The 14,397-nt window shown below is 44.5% G+C and overlaps 1 long non-coding RNA gene across 1 annotated transcript in view; it reads right to left on the bottom strand.

The window, feature by feature from the left end:
• Positions 1-11,549, bottom strand: part of LOC140701904 (uncharacterized) — an 85,314-nt gene extending 73,765 nt beyond the window's left edge. Inside the window, exon 1 of the long non-coding RNA XR_013538227.1 lies at positions 11,266-11,549. This is a non-coding gene — a long non-coding RNA (uncharacterized LOC140701904). The remainder of the gene's footprint in view (positions 1-11,265) is intronic.
• Positions 11,550-14,397: the final 2,848 nt, after the last annotated feature.

Raw genomic sequence — 14,397 nt, 5'->3', positions numbered from 1 at the left:
AGAATTACAGAGTCCAAACCAGACCATAGTGGTCTAGATAGAGTAGTATCTCGACCTGACATAATGCAGTTTACTTTTAGATTTTGAAGACTACAAATCCCATAAATCTCCATTCTGAGATTTCAGCCTGACAGACCAACAACTTACAGACACCTAAATGTGGCTCGCCTGGGAGAAAGGTCTAGCTCCATCTAGCTTCCTGTTTAGAAAGGAAGCTCCAAGTTAACTTCGGGGCAGGAACAGGAAGCTTAGGTGGAGCAAGGCCTAGCTAAACCCCCAAGACTTCCTGTTTCAGGCGAGCCACATTTAGGTGTCTGGTTGGCTCTTTCCAATATGGCTTCCTTGCCACCTACCTATATGTCCTCTTTGAATTTGGGGGGGGGGAGAGACCTTCCATTTTCTTCAGCTTTTACCAGCATTAGGTGCAGCTGGCTTCACTCCTATTTTGTTTTGTTTTGATTCTTATGCTGTGTCAGCTGTGTTTCTGCTGCTGAACCCCATTTGTTCTGTTAATGGCTTTTATTGACTGACAGAACATTACCGAAGGTCAGAAATGCTTAAATGTTAAAGTAAATGAAAATATCTAGAATGATCAAGGCATGCATTCCCCAGCACAGGTTGCTCTACCTAGCCACTCACACCCTCCATTTTCTTCCTCTCCTTCCTTCCCATTACATTTGCTGTTTCGGTGGACAATATCGGGTCTGAGGAGCCCCCCCACCCACAACCTCTGGTCTTTTTGTTCCCATGACAAATCCATCCTAGATACCCTCAGACACACATTCTGTCTTACACTCTGTCTGCTCCTCACATGCCACATACACCCTGAGAGACAGAAATCCCCTCCTTTCAAATCCTCCCTTGAATAGACCTTCTAGAAGGTTTCCATTTTACATTCAGAACCAGCATATTTAATTAATCATCATTAATTAGGGCAAGGAAAAGGTGCCAGACTGACGATGTCAGAAAGGAAAGGTATATGTCTGTTCCCAAACTGGGATGCTCTGGGCCAAGAGCGACTCACACATGCTGCTCCTCTCATCCCGTAATTGCCGGGTTTGAAGGAAAGAGTGGTTTCTGTTTTCATCTACTGACTCAGGAGTTTGTATTTTGTTTACCGAAAGAAGCCCAGGTTTGTTGAATTCCTGGCTTTGTGCAGCTCTTCCCACAACGTTCTAAGAAGGTTGGGGAGAACCAGGACCAAGGATCTATCTAGTTTAGTGTTCGCTTTCCACTGTGTTCAAACAGATGTCTGCACCAAGTCCGCAAATTGCACTGGAATAAAACCGTACACTCTCCTATCTGTGTTCTTCAGGAACGAGTTCTGAGAGACGTTTTGCCCTCATTTCTGAAGGCAATATACAGCCTGTACATATGTTTGAGTGCCGCTGGCCTCATCTCCTGAGAACCTAGTGGCCAGTGGATCCCCAGAAAACAACTCCACGGGTTCTGGCATGGACATCTGGACCACAACAGATTTCATTTCTGTATCACTATTCAACAGTTATTGGCATCCACTGTCCATTCTCCCTAGCCTGGCTTCCCCGGGAGGTTGTGTTTCTGGCACTAACCTCTTGGGTGCTGAATGTCCAGTGTGGCCCCTGTTGACTCTACTGGTGTCCCTACAAGTCCCAGACTCTGGTGGGCAGAGTTAGGTGAGAGGGACCAGGGACTGCCGAGCTGCTCCTCCTGGGGTTTCTTCCACTGTTCCCACTGGTGCCTTATGCCTCCAGCACTGCAGTTAGCTCAAGGTGGGTGCAGCAACTCCCATCACACATGGTGGACTGAAAGGCTGAGGTGGTGCAGAACTCACACCAAACAGTGACAATGGGTCCAGGGGTCCCCCAGCTCCTCCCCTAGCCAAACAGACTAAAGGCAAAGGGGTGGCTCCATGGAACCTCTTCCCCAGTCCTGGGGAGTTGATCATATAGATGAAGGAAACTCTGTCCTTCTGGTGCTTGAATGAGCCAGGTGGTGTTTGTCCCTTGGGTGAAACCACACTAGAAAAGTAGACATTGTCCTACAAGAGGTCATTGTTCCAGCAGTTCAAAATATACCTCTCCAGCTATAATGTGTGAAAGGACAGGCCATCCGTTCCATGACACCTGAGGCTGCCCTCTTAGATGACAACATATATGTGTGAAAATCAACCCAAGATAACCCCCACCTTGGAAAAGTTCCCTTCGGGGATTCCAAAAACTTTCTGAAATCCCAAAAAAGTAACTTCTTCAAGATGTGAGAAAACGGGCACGTTTGGGCTCAGTGATTCCTTGAGACAAATATTCTAATAAAAAGGGAACATCCCATGCAAATATTGCATGAAGATTGACGTCTCGTTGACACCGTTTGAATGCAAAACTGGGCTGAGGATGCAAGTCTTAAATTCCTTATTCTGGCAAATCTTTCACTGATTTCACGTAAGTTGTCATTTAATCAAACCCCAGATTTGTAGCACTTTTAATCTTTTTGTGTCTGTCAGTTCATCTATCCTCTTAAATGATTTTTGTGGCTTTCTAGCAGAACTCCCTTGAGTGTTCTTGTATACGCTGTATGCCACCAAAGGGAGAAAAAGGTCAGAATCTTTCAAGCAGAACGCTTCATTTTTAAGATTTGACACCTTCATTTCTCAGGAACATTTTAGAGTCACATACAAGGCCATGAATTAAATATGCATGCCTCGTCTATCGGGATAATTTGAACACATTTTTTTTGGTGAATAAATCTGCTTACTGCTTGTTTGATCTGTACAGTCTGGCTGCTATAGGGCAAATTGTATATAAAGAAAAACTTCAAATGTTTTAACTCGTTCCCTTAAGATGCGAGCTGAAGCTTTCAAAAGCTGAAAGACACAAATCAGGTTTTAAATAATCACTATGCATTTCCCAGATATTCCTCATCAGACGCTTATGTTTGGAACTAAAAGTGGCTGAAGAGAAAGACAATACTAGGTCATATCTCTGTCCCTCCCCCAAGAATGTATTTATGTTCAACTTTCCAACTGGCACCATCATCTAAGTTAGCAAATGGTTGCTCAATAGGTGGGTGCACCAAACATCATTGCCATTAGATTCACTTGGATCACAGCATTGAGTCAATGAGGCAAAGGGAGGTTACCACTTCTCCTTTTCTTCCATGTTGATCAAATAAGCTTTGCAGATTTCTGGAATTTTATGAACCATGTGATGTTTGTTTGACCAAAGAACATAATGCCATCCTCCAGCAACCTGGGTGTTCAGTTTACCAACCTTGGAAGGATGGAGGGTTGAGCTGACCTCAGTCCCATTGGGATCAAACTCAGGTTGTAAGCAGAGTCTTTACCTGCAGTACTGCAGTTTTACCACTGCACCACGAGGTCCCTGGCAGTTATGGAAGGCTCACCAGCACAACAAGGAGTTGCACCCTCAGTGCATTTTATCAAGACTAAATCATCACTAGTTGTGTCACATTCCACTCTCAATAAATGAGGTGGCATTATGATACAGAGTTCAACATCAGACCCAACAAACAATCCTCAAGAAGTTTGGAGATTCTCCCTGAAGATGGAGATCAGATGGACAAACAATATCTTGCAAATAGCCCATGACTAGAAGCTGGTCATGAGAGGTGGGCACGAACCTCAGTTCGGAGGTTCGTCCAAGTTCGTACCTGTGGCACCAAATGTTCCCTTCCCCCATCTCCCCAGCCAATGCTCCACTCCCCAGGCAGTGCATGCTCCTCTCCTTCTCCTCCTTGGCTGTCCAACCAGTCCCCGGCAGGAGCATGGGGTTTGCCTGTCCCCGTCTCCTTGTCTGAGTGGGCCATCAGCCAAGGAAGTGGGGCAGGGAAGCCCCTGATCCTGCTGGAGACTGGTCAAACAGCCGAAAAGGAAAGGAGCACACCCTGGCTGGCGAGTGGGGGATCCAGCCAGGGAAATGAATACACGAACCTGTGGTGCCGTGCATACAAACCGGCAAAAACCTCATGGCCATCTCCACTGGACATCAATTAGCATTGCAAAGACTGACTAAAATCTCCCTTCCTTTCCACTGGCAAGGAAGGTCCCCCTTGGCCCCAAACAAGGGAAAAGATATATTTTTTTAAAAGGGGGGAAGGGGGGGAAGGACTGAGGCAGAGAAGGAAAAGGTTAAAACTCCTACTCATGGCCCACTGTGGTCCCAGTCCTGCTGAGGACCCTCAGGGTGGCTACCGGTATTTTATATAACACATTAAATGACTCGTCTGCATTGAACGGAGAGTTTCCCAGGCCATCACACTGGCTCTTTACATGCACTTTTCTGCCATCAGACATGAACGTCGGCAGTGTCTGACCGGCCAGTCCAGGACACCAGCTTGCTTCAAACTCTGAATGAAAGCAAAGTTAATTTTTACGGCTTGTTTTAAAATATCTGCGTAATTGGCAAGCCCAGTGTTTGAACTACACTCCTCTTTCATTTACCGCGTATTTAACTTCATCATGTTTTTTCTGCCAGGAAAATTAGTCGCCTTTGATTGAGTGGTTTAAAGAAACCAGGAGGGTGAACTGAGAAATATGGCTGGGGTTTATAAAATAAAATAAATAAATAAACGTTATTTGAAAATAAAAGCTCCAGTCGGTTGGAGAAACCTAAATCTTCCCTGTGTAATCCCGAGCAGATTACAGTACAAGGCTGTTACAGGCTCACATTGATGTTCTCCAAGAAATGAACTGGAACATTTGTAGATTTCGTTCTAAATAGAGCTGTCCCTACTTAGAAGCCAGATCCTGAGTCCCAGCTAGAAAATTTGGTAATTCAACCAAACTGACTTTCTGCTTAAATCTCTGGCCCCACCCCCTTGTCTCTTTTTCCCTTCTATGCCTTATTTATTGCTTAGGCCAACAAGGAAACAGATCTTTTAGATATCATATCCCAGAATTCCAGAGTGTTGTGTGTGCTTGTGGGGGTTCCTTGAAGTCCAAAAACATGTAGAGAACCAACGATCTGGAATCCCTGGCAGAGGCCACCACAAAGAAACCAATAAGAAGGAAAAATGAGGAAATGACGTACAATTCTCACAAATCATAGCCCAAATGGGACATGCTGACCTGTCGCTAAAAGCATCCTAACATTATGTTGTATGGAGAACATCACCAGGGATGGTGCTCAGCTCCACCCTACATTATGAGGTGTGAGTGTGAGTTCTGTTGATTTATCTTGGCAATGTAGGCAGAAAATCTCACTCACAGATTTCCACCTCCCTCAGTGTTAAAAATAATAACGATTATAAATTAAATAACAATTTGCTGCACATGCGTGATACCCAAGACCCCGTAGCTCATGGTAGTGACCTCACTCCGCCTAATAGTAGGGCGAGCCCTGTAAGTTCCTAGCATTTAGGAACTGAATAGATCATGAGTCATGTGTGATGAATGGTAACCTTCAAACTTGAGAACTTGAATTTTATGTTCCAGCTGTTAGATACTTAAAAAAAAAATTAAAGCAGTGGCAAGAAAAAAGCAGAAACTTGAATGGTGGCTTCCCCATTTTCCAGTTGAAGAACAGGGCAATGTTTTCCATGCCTTTAGTTTCTTTACACACACCCTCCATCCAGACTTGAAATTATACATCTGTGAAGCATGTGAGGAATATTTTCTCCTAGAAAAGAAGTGCTGTCACGCAGCATCTCCTGGGCCAAGCTGGAAAGCTGTGCAAGGCAGCAAGGAACGTCTATCATGATGCTTTCTAGACAAATACATCTGCTGAAATCAAAATTTCAAGGTTGATAAAATATTAAGCAATTGCCATCTGCATTTCCACAAGTTAATCACCAGAGTTCCTCTGTTTGACTACTCTGTACAAGTTGTCTCTTTGAAGGAAATCAACCCTACTTTGGCCATCTCATGAGAAGACAAGACTCCCTGGAAAAGATGCTGATGTTGGGAAAGTGTGAAGGAAAGAGGAGAAGGGGATGACAGAGGGCGAGATGGTTGGACAGTGTCATCGAAGCAACCAACACGAATTTGACCCAACTCCTGGAGGCAGTGGAAGACAGGAGGGCCTGGCATGCTCTGGTCCATGGGGTCACGAAGAGTCAGACACGGCTAAACAACAACAACAACAAGTGGTCTCTGGGTTGGGATGCCTTACATATGTTTATCAGCTCAAAAAGCCCAAGAGGTGGGGGGTTTTCCTAAAAAGTTTTCCATTAAAACCTTATTGTACCCACTAGATGTCTTGGACTACAACTCCTATCAGCCCCAGACAACATAGCTAGTAGTCTTGTGGATAATGGGAGCTGCCACCCAAAAGGCACCATCTTAGAAAAAAAGTAGGCTACCCAGAACATCACCTGCACTCGCCTGCTTATTAACATAACCCATCATGTGTCAGATGATATATCATCATTTGCGGGAAACACCTTTTGGTTGTATCTAGAATCACGCCAGCATTTTACTGCTCAACACGGAATGGAGGAACAGTCATGCACTTCTTCCTTCCTTGAGCATTGGCAGGCTCCCGGTAGCAAGCCCGTTCTTACACTGGTTTGTGAGATCAGTCACACAACCAGTCACGCAACAGAGAGTCAACCAAAGCAGGAGAGACACTTACATGATCGCACTGCCACACTATGTTCCTGCAAAATGATATTTTGGCCACAAAATTCTCTGCTAGAGAACTCTGGCATGATAGCTCAGGGTACTTCATTTCATTGGTTGAAATTTCCAAGAATCTCACCCAAAGGTGTCTTTCAGGGTTCTATAGGAGAGAGCCATGGGAACTGAAAGTATGCGCGTGATTATAATTGTGTGTCTTTGATACACTGTCTGATTGGTCAACTGCATAGTCCATCCAGCTGGTTTCTCACTGAACCCCCAGTTTAAAAGGACTGCCTGCAGAACATTACCTGCCAAGATCACTGTGTCCACACCTCCTTGGTGGACCACATGCTAGCTAGGCAGAGGGTCCTAGCGTCAGTTGTAAACAGAGCTTGCAAAACCATTGTCTAGAAATTGGAAGAGCTGTTGTCAATCAAGGCAGAGAATATCAAACCTGATGATAGAGTTTGTCCTTCATTTTCCAAGAAGACTATTTCCATCAGATTCAACATTTAGGAGGAAAAGGAAAAAGGAGTGAGTAGTTAAGGTTGAACAAATCAAGAAAACCAAAAACCAATATTCAAATTAAACAAGAAAAAGAATCAATGAATCTAAGCCGAAGACTAAATAAAATCCAGACGATGGTGGGACAAGAGCATAAGTATGACAAACGTTAAAAGAGGAAAAGGAAGGCCTTAAATGCCTCTTTGAACAACCTACGTAGTTTTGAGTATTCTCTTAATGACTGGGAGGAAGGGTGAGCCAAGAATGATCCAGGAGGATTCTTGATTCTTCAGAGTTGAAGCTCGCTTGTTATCTTCACAGGCATCTGAAGAGTCGTCTTGGACCACTATGAAAACGTACAGCCCAAGAAAACGTACTGTGAACAAAACTTAGATAAAAGCAGAAAAAACCATGCAATGGTGGTGTGTTATAGGGCTTGAGGTTCCTGTATAAAGTATAATCTATATGTGTAGACACAGTTCAAGGGTTTCCAGTTGTATCAATTGATGTTTGTTGTGAAAACAGTCCAAGCTTTCATTGGCAATATCCTGCACCATCTTCATCAGGGAAGGCAAGGTATCAACTCAACCAAAGCTAACCTTAAATACCTCCAGATACGATCCAAACCGGCTGGGAGGATATTGATACGAAACCCAGGCAGATTAACATTAAAGATCCGGTCTCCTGCATTGGCCAGCATTATATAAGGGTATTTAAGGTTAGTTTTGTTTGAGTTGACACCTCGCTTTCACTGACAAAGATGGTGCAGGATATTGCCATCAAAAGTTTGGGCTATTTTAACAATAAACATGGACTGACACAACTGGAAACCTGTGAGCTGTTTACACAAAGTGTTCATCGTGAAAGACTGAGGTCTCTCATAAACTATATATTAGCCGTACCATAACTACTGTATAATGATCAGTATATGCTACAGAGATGGTTGACAAGGTCTCTCTGGTACGATTATTGCTATGAAAGTTTTGTTACCATTTTATATTATTTAAGCATGGGCTACCAGTCTGGGCCACCACTGGGCATGGACTCAGTAGAATGCTTTCTCCCAAAAAGTCTGGGCGACAGGTCATATTCTCTTGTTTAGCGTTAAGAGCAATCAACAAGCTAGGATTTATTGCTTTTCCTGTTTTGACTGCACACTCCCTTGGAGTCAACATTTGTCCAAGGATAGCTGCAACTTCTATATTAATAGAAGTCCGACTTAGATTCAGAGAGAGAGAGAGAGAGAGAGAGGCATTGTTGGAATGCCTACTAAGATTTAGAACCTGCTCTCCGCATCTTGAACTCGATGCCCTCTCCCCCACCTCCTCACTGCCGGCCTCCTCTCCCAGCCATACTGCCATGACAGAAATAAATTAGCTAGAGGTGCAGGTCACACCTTTGAGGGCTGTAAACTTTCAGTCTAGAATCAATAGACAAAGCCAGAGCCAAAGATGGCTTATGTCACAGGAAAACCCCTATCCCAATGGCGTAACTCAGAGGTTTTCCAGTCAAAACTTTCTACCACACTGGACATCAAAATACATGTTATTGTGCACCTGTCCTTCAAAGTGCAGGTAATTAAGTGTGTTGCCTGTGTTTGTTTGTTCCTAGTGTTTCTCAGCCTTGCAAATATAGCTTGCCTTTGGGTGATGCTGGGTCACTGAGAGGTAGGCATGGCCTTCATCTGCAGGTTTGTTGCGTCCAACATGGCAGCGTTAAGGAAGAAAAAGGTTTTCTCACCTTCTAATTGCAAAGCTCGTGCAAGTCTTGTTCAGCCCTGGAAGGAGTGTTTGGGGTTGCCCTGCCTCTGAGCACCAACTGAAGTATTCGGACACTGGTATGGTCCTCCATGTTTCCAGGCATGGGAGACAAATCTCAGGGTAATGGGGTTGGTGAAGCAGATAATCTAACTTTTCTAGATGAGGTTGTCTTTAAGGGCTGTTTCTATGCATTCCTAGGTGGCACTTCCTGAGGACTAAGCTGTTCATATGTGAGTCCAGATGGGACAGTGGGGCTGTCCCCCTTCTCCTGTTCCCGGGTTTTTGATAAGGCCTACTGTGTCATTTTGAGAAAAGTAAGCAGTGGACCACCGGCATCACGACTCAGGAGCCTTCTTCTTCCATTGGACCAGGTAGGCAAAGTGCAGAGCCTGGAACTAAGAAGATGTCATCCTTGCCTGCCCTGAATCGGTGATATCACTAAGGGCTTCCTCTTATCTCCAGTTTAACCCTCAAATCCCAAGGAATACAGTAGGACACTGCTGACCAAGCAACCATAAGGACTGGGGTAGGTGGAAAGAGGCACGGGATTTTTGGATTTCTTGGTCTGCACATCCCATAATTTCCCATTCTAGGGACACTCCCTGATTTATACACCTTACTCCTACGTTTAGCTCACCTGGAAGAAGGACAGAAAATTGTTAATTATTTAATCTGTTTTCATTACATTTATACTTCCAGCTTTTTTGGGGGGGGGGAGAGAGGGGGTTGTAGAACCTTCTACCTCCTGTGTCAAAATAAGCTGACCAGCCTTTGGCTGTTCTACAACCTCCCCGGGGTATGTAAGGGTATCCGGCATTCGCTGCTCCACCTCAGATAGCAAAATGTCTTGAGCAAATTTTATGGGTGTTCCGCCTTAGCCCCGAGTGGGTGCCCTTATCAACATTCTGTTCCAATGCAGCCTCATTTCAGGGCATTCTGGGAAGTAAAATGTTGGAGAGAGACAGCGGAAATCTGGACCAATGGCTGCAAATTCAGCTGGACCTCCAAATTCAACTCAATCCATGCCAGAAATGGTCAAAATTCTTCCAGCTTTCATGGGCTACAAATGAGGCTGTGAAATGTGTCAGGGCTGGGTTTCACCACTGCGGGTATGGGGGGGATTGAGAGCAATGAGTAGTAGATATAGGATGGCAACGGCTGGCCTGTAAACTACATACAGCCTCTAACCTGTTTTTCCTGTGCCCTTCTTTCAGGATCAGGATAATCTACAGGATCTGGATAACTTCCTGGCTGGACTGCTGCAAGGTGCTTTGTGTGGGGCTTCCCTTGACTACAGCCCGGAGGCTGAAGTTAATGCGAATGGTTACCGTCTGGGTTGTGATAGGATCAGCAAGAACTAAGGATGTAGCACCCATCATGAGCTTTCCTGGGCTCTTGTGAGAAGTGCAGGGGAGAAATCAAACCAAATAATCCTATCACTTGTTAAGAGCTGTTGATCAACAAAGCTTCCAGAACAGGCAATTATGGTGCAGGACCCCCCCGCCACACCATGCCTGCCCCTTAAAACATTTTTACAAAACAGCCTAGCTTTCACAGCCTCAAAGCTAAATTTAAATTTTAAAATCAATGTTATTGGTTTGGTTCTTCTTACTACTCCAGTATTAGCATATACCACGAACACAATTTGACAATAAAGGAGGACTACATTTATTATCTCAGCACATTATTCTTTGCAGGTTGGGTTTCCTTCTTAAAAATTCAGCAGGGGTAACATGACGAAATGAACAATTGCAAAATGAACTTCTTTTTTTTCCTCTGTTATTTAAACTGTTTCTTTGCACAACTCGATTCACAACACACACACACATCCCCACCAATACTGCTCCCTTTTTCACTTACACAACATGCCTCGAAATATATACCCCTAACTTAGTCCTTCACTGCTTCGGAACTGGAAAGAATGGCCAAAAATGAGTTTTCTCTTTCTTTTATCCCGGCAGCACAACAAATGATATGGGGATGGGGGAACTACTGAGACGCCAGGTCCGAGACCATCATCATTCACAGCAGGAACTCCTGGGTTACATTTCTCAGCAAAACTTTTCAAAAGTTTCTAGGTCCAATGAAGAAAATCTTTATTCTTTGCTAAAGAAAGATGGAAGGAGTGGGACAAACAAGCAACATCTTTCTGGATACATTTTCTCTGGAAACCACACACACACAAAAATAAAAATAAAATCCGCAACCCTACAAGCTCTCTCATCAGATAACCACGAGAAAGGCTTTTTTCCCCCTAGCCTCTGCTCTTTCTCTCATTGAGAAAAACTGGAACCTGAGGAATAAGTGCCGATCTTTTAAGCTGAGAAGCAAATGGCTAGAAACTTCGATGCTGTTCTGTTATCATGCCTGGAAGTCTTCCCCAATGAAAACAGAAGACAAAACTTGTACAGGGTATGCTTGCAGTTCAGAAGCGCTGTGAACACTAACCTGCGTTGTCTTGATTCAGACGGTGCTAACCCGTTGGGATGGGTTTCGGATTTGCCTTCCAGCACATTTCCCCACAGAAGTGCTCAGGAAATCTCTCTCGGTATCTGTTCGGCTGTATATAGGTCCCAGGTTTCTTCTTGAAGAAAAAGCAAGCGCACACCACCCCCCCCGATTCTTCCCCACTTTGAAAAGTAAATCCACTATTTGGAACGGGTTCAGAGGCTGGGGTTTTGACAGGCAGAGCTGTGATAGTCTCTTCCCAGTGGCCAGGCTGAGTTTCTGAACGGGTTGCATTTAGCGCGCACACACACAGAGAGAGAGAGATGCTCATTGAATGTTGCTTCTTTCTCAGCGGCTCCTGTCCTAGGGGGGTGTCTACCCGGCCCCTGCTCCATTTGAAGCCAAGAATGCAACTGAAATTTGAAAACCAAGGCCCCCAAAATCACCCATAAGTGCATGTTTCCCACCTATGAGTCGCTTTGTCCAAAAAAAGAAGAAGGAAAAATAGGGGTGTGATGTATATTTTAATAGAGTTCCACACACACACACAAAGTTTGGTTTCAGTTGCTTCTCCCACGGGACAAGAAAAGGATATATGGCAGAGGACTAGCCATATTTGGGGGAATTTTTCACCCCCATATATAAATCACGTATGAGAAATGACCTGGGGGATAAAGAAACATATTTCAAGTGGGCTGGAACATTGAGACCCTAACCCTTTTATTTTCTCTCTAAATATTATTTGAGGAGCTGAAGGAATGAGATAGTGTTGCCACATTTTGCGTCTTTGAAAGGAAGGCTGAGGAAAAGATCCAGGGACCTTCCCATGCCTTCAGAAAGGTAAGTAGCAGCACCTATAAAAATATGTCTGTCATTCGTTAAAAACTGTTTTGAAAACAGGTCTAGAAGGATCGTGGCTCTTGCGAGAGGGGGGCAACCTGCATCCCTCCGGATGCTCATGGATTACCATTCCCATCATCCTTGACCATTAATCATGCAGAATTGGGGCAGAGGGGGGCTAGAGTCCAGTTACATCATGAAGGTCATAGGATGGCCACCCCTGCAAAAGCTTTGCCCACATTACCATTTCAGACATGTTAATAGTTGAAAATCCAGAGAGCTGTGCGATATATACTGTATATATATTTAAAAGAATGTGCTAAATAATTTACTTATCATGTAGATAGTGGTTCCCAACCTTGGGTAATCCAGGTATATTTCAGACTACAGCTCCCAGAATCCCAGGCCATCACAGCTGGTGGTCAAGGCTTCTGGGAACTGCAGTCCAAGAACACCTGGATTACCCAATGTTGGGAACCACTGAGGCAGATTATACATCACTTAGGAGGCAGACCCATATGTTTCAGCCACTTAGTGGAAAACATTGCTTCACTAAAGAATCAGGACCCAAGGGATCATGGGAATTGCGGTCCCAGATTGAACAAGTAATTTAATATCGAGCTGTTCCCTAGAATTAACCTGTTTTTAAATAAATGGTGGGATTTGATGGGAGATATATACCTCAGCCCCCTTCATGGATTGCTGCCTTGTCATGGCTAAGGGGCTTGAGTAATCCAGAGAAGCTATGGGCTATGCCATGCAGGGACACCCAAGACACACCAGTCATGGTGGAGAGTTCTGACTAAACGTGATCCACCTGGAGCAGGAACTGGCAAGTCACTCCAGTATCTTGGCCAAGAAAACTCCATAGACTTTGACCAAACCCTGGGAGGCAGTGGAAGACAGGAGGGCCTGGCGTGCTCTGGTCCATGGGGTCACGAAGAGTTGGACACGACTTAACGACTAAACAACAAAATGTGCCTCAGCAATCAGACTTACAAATTAAACTTCCTTTTTTAAACTTTCAGCTTTAGCACTTGCCTCTCTGGAAAGCTGAAATTAACAAAACTGTCCATGTGCTTCTGTTGGAATCACATGAAAACTCAACTACCACAAAGGTGGGTGAAATGTAGGAATTAAATGTGGGCCATATTATTCATAAGGCTAACTAGGCTGAAGCCTAGGGGCCTGTCAATTGATAAGGATACGGCTATCAGCTGTAGCGGGGTGAAAGACTGAAGTACCAGAGGGGGCACTTTAAGCTAGTATCAATGGCACCACCTTCCTGTGCAAGTGAATGAGTCACACTGAAGGGGTCCCCCTCCCTGCATGAGCAATTGTACATAGTGCTCCAATGTTTGTGCCATCAGTTTGGGACTGGCCCCCTGAAGCCTATCACACCAGCAGCCATCTGAGTAATAAAGTGCTTCTACAGAAATATGATGTGGGACTCTACCATGTGGCATAGCCTAAGAGTTAACCAGGGTACTTCATTATCTAGCAGCACAAGAAGTTCTGCTTCCTTCTCTCCCCCACCGCAGCAACTCATGGTGCTAAAATTGTTTCAGAGAGTCTCCTCTCCAGAGGAAGGCTTTAGATCTTCAAGAGGGGCCACATGAAGGATGAAGGGGTGGCCTTTTTACTGGAAGAAGCAAGACCTAGTGCCATAAAGGCTAGTGGCTTTGATATCACTGGGACAGCTGATCTGCTCTGGGTTTTAATTTGAACTTTCAAGGAGCTATGCAAGGCTTTGAGCCTATTGTGAAGAAAGGGTCCAGCACCATGGATAGCTCCCATAAAGTTTGGACACCATCCGATTCACTGTCCACTGACCTCTGAGCCACTGGCCTCCACTGAAACATCTGGATTGGGCCAATGGTCTACAAACATCATTTCTCGGGGACATAGGAATTACAGAAGGTTCAGTTCAAAAACTGACATCAGGAAGTCCGACAAACTGTTCTAGCCAACTAGAAACTCATTGAGCCCATTAAACAAGGTTTTGCCAGGAGAACACCCCAGTTTTCCATTTCTAAAAAAATAAAGATGCCCGGAGTTTCCTGGAAGCATCTCTCTGCTCATTCCAAACATACCGTTTGTCATGATAAATATAATGTATACTGCAGTACACTGATGAAGGGAAGACTGAGAGTCAACATGGAAGAGGTAGAAAATGGATCTCAAAGACTGACTGGGCCTTAACAGAAAACAAGCAATACACACAAGATGGAAAGCCCCCCTTCCTTATTCACCCTCTCCAGTTCTGGCAAACAAGTGGCAATGTTTGAAAAA

This window comes from Pogona vitticeps, chromosome 8 (genome assembly GCF_051106095.1).
Source record: "Pogona vitticeps strain Pit_001003342236 chromosome 8, PviZW2.1, whole genome shotgun sequence".
In the NCBI taxonomy this organism is placed as follows: domain Eukaryota; kingdom Metazoa; phylum Chordata; class Lepidosauria; order Squamata; family Agamidae; genus Pogona; species Pogona vitticeps.
The sequence above is the reverse complement of the archived record's forward strand: the minus strand, read 5'-3'. Positions and strand labels throughout refer to the sequence as shown.